Below are 5,878 nucleotides of genomic sequence, written 5' to 3'. Positions count from 1 at the left end.
CAGGAATGACAAGGTCAAGGCTAAAAGCAACTTTCTGGTTTCATCAAATTCAATCAGAATTCACAGTAAAACCAAAGCCTTTAAAGAAAACGTTTCCACCTTTTCTAAATGAATCATTGCAACAGTGCAAAAAGCAGTATTTTTCCAAGAAGCATTTTAACTTACCTCAGCTGAAAAAATTTATGCCTACTTAAAACTACAGATAGGTTGCCATAATGGAAATAATTGTCTTTAAAAATCTGAATTTTGTAGTGGTGTCGTTTTCTAAGCAAAATCCATCCCAGCGTATGCTGGTGGCTTTATTGCTATGCCACGTACTGTCCAGCAGAGGCCACTCAAACAATACCATTACCCCTATGACTACTGCAAATACTCTTATTTATCGTGTTCAGTCTTTATTGTTCTGGGAGAAGTTCATCATCAGGCAGGCAAAAGACTCATCTGTGCTTTCACGCACCTTAAAACTTTCTCAGCTCAAGCCTTTAGCTCATATATTCAAAGTTGCTTTTGTGTATTTGTTGGTTTGTTTTCATCATATTTGCATCACTCAGAGCTTGACAACTTTTGTTACTTTAAATAAAGAGATGTTTACTTGCATACCATTTCACAACAGTGCTTGAATTCTCCGGCTAATGCTTTAAAACAGATGCTCAAGGCTCCATGGGATATGGCTAATATACGTTAGAGCAAAATGCTGAGTTGTTCTGAAATGTGTTTTCTGTCATGAGCGTCACTTAGCCGTGATTGCAGCAGCTGAAGGGAAAAGAATGGGACTTTTTTTCCCCCAAATGAAGTGATATTTACTGGAGGCAGAGATTCTCCATCTAGCAAAAGTCAAGAGTGATACGACCCTTTGCTTGGTCTGGTCTTACAATTGCATTTGCAAACGTTTTGACAGATACCGCCATGGGAATGACCTGTGGGACCTAAAGGAACAAGCCACCTTATCTAACTACTGAACTCAAGAGTGAGTTTTGGCAGGGAAAGTAATTGCAACTGTCTAGTTCTGCTTGTCTTTCAGCTGCTTTGTCCAAATTATATTTCATTAACACATCTTGGTGCATATATAATTTCCTATGGTAACTTTAAAGACAGAGATTTGGGTGAGGTATTTTTAATGGAAAATCTGTAACTTTTGAAAACATATTTTATGTGACAAAACATACCAGTTTTAATTGAAAACAAGAGCTAATTCTGAATGACAGATTATGAGAATTATGCACAAGGAATCAACAATGCCAGGAAAAAGGTGTTATGGCCTGCAGCACATTTAGGAAGCTATTACTGCAGGCTCACGAGGTCAAGGAAGTGTCAATAAACTGGCATCTTTGGATACGGAGAGAAAGGCTGGCACAAGAAAGTCATAACCTGCTTATTGGATGTTTTTTCCCCTTTCTTGTGAAAAAAATGTTTCCAGCCAGAGGCAGGGTGCAAAGCCCAGCTGGCTTTGGGTGCCACAGCAGCTCAGCACCTGCAAGAGGAAGAGAGAGAGCGCGCGCAACACTGTGATTCGTTGCCAGCCTTGAAAAAATTGTGGTCTTCCCTCCATCATTAAAAAGCTGCAACTGTAGGTCACGGATCTATGGCGGAAGCAGAGCAAAGAGGACAAATTGTTTTATCTCTTGGTGGGGCTCCGTGATTAATGTTTGTGCTGCTGTTGCGTCCGTGAGCCCTGGCGGCACAAGCAGCACTGTGCGCACACACGTGTGCATGCACACGCATACACGTGCATGCACACGTGCAAAATGGCAATCTCTAGTGCAACACACGTGCTTTTGAGGTAGGGCAAGGCGTGTATGGTCGAGCAGGAAATCAGCCAGAAATAATGGTTAGTGCTGCTAAGCATATTCCGGAGAGATTTGAAGAAGACTAGAGAGACGATTTTGAGCATCTTTACAGTTCTGGGAGGAAAGATTAGATACTTTTTTATTGTTGTTTTTGAGGGGAGAACAATTACTCGGTGGAAAGATGTGCATGAATGTGTTTCAGCAATAACTGTGACACAACTTTTACACATGGAGTAAATCAAATTAAATGCCTTCATCAACTCTTTTATCCACTGCTGAAAATACACCCATAGCTCCCTTTGCTTAACTCTTTGGAAAAACAGGCTGGTTTTATTCAGGTTCCTCCCTTTACATACTGAAGTTTTGAACATTAGGAATAGTGCCCCTAAACCCAGGGAAGCAGAGTTTACAATTGACAAAACTGGAAGTTGTTGCAGCAATTTGGGGGGCAGGCTTGGTTTTCTTTATGTGTGGGTTTTGTTTGGGTTTTTTCTTGGTTTTTTTTTTCCTGCGTAGGTAGGGTGTCTTTGCAAGCAGTATGAGAAAAAAAGGTTTTATCTTTCACGCTTAAAATGCCTCAGCCTGGCCCCTCTTCATATTGCTGATTCGGCCCAAGCCAGGCCAGGTGAGACCCCTGCAGAGACAGCCGCAGGCAGCCGTACAGGCACCCGCTGAACAGACACCTCCCTGTGTTTCCAGAACTGAGAGCTTACCAGCAGCATAGGTTTCTTGCAAGCATTAAACTCTGAGCTTCATAAAAGTGCATGAAAAGGGAGAAAATTATAAATAGCGCTCTTTCAGAGTAGGACGGATGCAAACAAGGACAAAGAAAAGCTGAAAGCATTTGCATGATGAGCTCTGGGAGAGCAGGAGCAAATAAAAAATTTGACAAAAAGTTTAAGATATTATCTTCTCCCCGCTAAAAGAAAGACAGAAAAGCTTACATGCTATGAACTGCAGAATAAATTTACTGTCTTCCGTGCTGTGCACCACGGGTGAGAGAAAAAAAGGAGAAAAGTCTTTTCCTATCTTGCTACTTTCTGTGCCTAAAACAGGCCAGGGAATTATTTTTGTCTTTTCTGTTAGTGCACAGGAAAGTAACTATATTGAATCTTTCCCACTTATTAAAAAGTGTCCGATGTCCAAAATCAATATAGAAATACTTCTGGAGCTAGGCATGCTTTGCTTAAGGTGCTTTTAGGTGTCTCCATTTCAAGAGAAAGCTGAAACACGTGAAAGAAGTGGTTTTCCAATGCTGTGTGTGATGCCATAAGCTTTATGTCTGAATCAATGCAAAGTATGAGGAAGGCTCATTCAGCTTTTATGGATGTTATCGTAGTGTATTCTGGAGCAGGATCTACAGGCAATAAAATACATCACAGACACACGACACAAAACAAAGACAAAAACTTAATCTGTCAATTTTACTTTGGTGACAGGTTATCTACTGGTGCAAATCCAGCCACTGTGAATAACTTCACTTACCTGTCCAAGCTGGCAAGTTGGCTCATTAGTGCTCATCTGAAACAGTGTTAAAAATTAGCTCTTTTTGTTTGTTTGTTTTTCAGAATTTGTAAAACTGATTTCTTGGCAAAATGGCTATCTGTCATGCATTCTATCCAATGCAGCATAACAGCAGATGGTGACTTTAGTTTTAAACATATAAATTTTGTTTTCTAATAAAATTCTTGGGATTTAAAAAATACCATTAGATTAATGTAACGGTGTGAAATATTCTGGACTAATATGAAAACACGAGGTACACTGTACAGGACTGTGCAAGCCCACCCTGAGTGCCCTGTTGCAACAGGTCACAGACCTGACCAGGGTGGACCACTGATGAGTTCTACTCACTTCAAGGGTAAACGTCTCATATCCAGTCAGATCTCTCAATCTTTCAGAAAATGAATGTCAAATTGTTTGCTACATTCATGTGTAATCTTAGCAGTTACTCATTATTTTTAAAAGATACTTGCTAGTGGTCAGTAATGGCACTAGTTAGTTTTCTTAGTGCACCTTCTCATGCATGCTTTCTGGAATTCCTCACTTCCACACACACTAAGTACCTGCAAGTATTTACTTGCAAAAGCTCCTTAGTTTCCAATTATTCATACTATTCTTTTTCTTTTTTTACTTGAAAACATATTTTGAAAGAGAGTTCAAGAGCTGACTCATTTCTGAATCATCATTAATTTCAGCCCACTAGTCTTTTTTTTAATCCTCATTTTAATACATGGGATTTAAAGTTGTTTGTTGTTTTCATTGACTTTAGGAATGCATTGGATTGATTGAAAAGCAGCATTATGGAGGGTAAGAAATGCTTTTGCCATCCAGGTCTCATAACTGCCCTTATTCCAGCCCTGTTTGTTTGACAAATCCTCCAGGGCTATAAGAAATTCAACAGCTAGCTCTCAAGGTCATCCAAACATTAGCAGACCTAGAAGACATGCCACTGGGTTAGTTGTCATTACCTCTATATTGATGATGCTACATAACAAGGCATGCACTTTGCTGGCTTGCAGCCAGTGTGAACTTGCAATAAATGCCAACGTTGGCATTCATTGCCATTCATTGGAAAGCAACAGCAGACAATGCATTGAACAAATAGATTCCTGTCGCTCCTGAAAAGCTTCAAGAGAACTGAAGGTTTCAACACATGTAAAATTGTAAAACAAAACTGCCTTAGCAACAGGTATTTATGGATGGATGAGCAAACATTCAAAATCAGAACAAAAATGTATCGAATCAATGTACTACCTAAATTATTTTCTCTCTTAAAACAGCTGAATTGGTGAAAACAGTTCTCATTAGAGTGCAGAGAGTACCTATGGGAAAACTTTGCAAGACAGCAGCTCTTAAGTGTTATTTTGAAAGTTGAATTAAGAGGGAAAAGAGAAAAGACATGGGAATACAGGGAGCAGGATTGATTACGGTAACTGGACCAAATTGTTCAGGCCAGCTCTGGCATTAACAAAGAAAATATGCAGATAATGCAGTCAGTTGATCCAAAAAGGCAACCACTGGATAGGGACTGCATGCAGGGTTAGGATTTTTTGTGTTGACATGGGAGTGAATCCCTGCACTTTCAAGTGCAATTTCAAGTTGAAAAAGGAGAAAATATGTGAATATTAGCAATCATCTCTTTCCAAGTTGCTGCAACTTACCTTTTACAGTGAGAGCTCAGTGACCAGAATTTGCTATTTTTGTTCCTTTCTGGCTCTTCAGTTTTTCTCTCAGGTGGTGTCTTCTGGGATCTAGGGAAACAAATGGAAATCATGGTATTTCCACTATATTTTGCATTAGTATTTTCAGATCTTAGGTCACTCTCTATCAACACTATATAGTCAGAGGACAATGGAGGAAAACTAAGATGGAAAGAACTATTATATTACACATAAACATTTGATTGGTCTGACATAAGAAGGCATGTTCTCTATCTTCCAAAACTTCACTAGAGGATCTGTTAACCTCACATGTGAACTCATGGTAACCATTTTTTGACACACTGAGGTTGACCAGACTACCTTTGCATTTGGGATGTCTGTATTCACTTCCTTGCTCTGTTACAGTCCTATTTCTTTGGTCACGAAATGCAAGCTTGGGCATCATAGATAAAATAGCATTCTCCAAAGCACTTACAAGCTAAATTTGTAAGCCAAACTTCTAAATCAAAATTTTGTCTTTCAGATTACTTGAAGTAAGTTAAGCTCCAAAAAACTTAAGTCACATTCAATAATGAGACAGAACCATGTAAGTGCTTTGAAAACTTCCATTTTAACGGCTTGAACCACAGTCAACATACACGAAAGAAAGTGCTTCAGGAGATATTTCCTTTTCTAAAAAGATATAACCCCAAACTCTAGAATGTTATGTTCTTCATTAATAGTTTCTTCCTCCTTCTGGATGAGCGTGCCATGCCTGGAAATGATATTGTAGCTTATAAGTTTTTTGGCAACATGATTTTATCTGTAGTCCCCACCCTTTCATTTCCTGACCCAAGAGGAATTTTTGCCTGGAGGTAACAGCTCTGCCACTGGAAGTTTAGCTTTAACTTTGAATGACAGTAGTTCACAGAATCACAGAATCATTAA

The sequence above is a fragment of the Phaethon lepturus genome, unplaced genomic scaffold, assembly GCF_000687285.1.
Source record: "Phaethon lepturus isolate BGI_N335 unplaced genomic scaffold, ASM68728v1 scaffold20032, whole genome shotgun sequence".
NCBI classification, from domain to species: domain Eukaryota; kingdom Metazoa; phylum Chordata; class Aves; order Phaethontiformes; family Phaethontidae; genus Phaethon; species Phaethon lepturus.
This window is presented reverse-complemented; position numbering follows the sequence as displayed.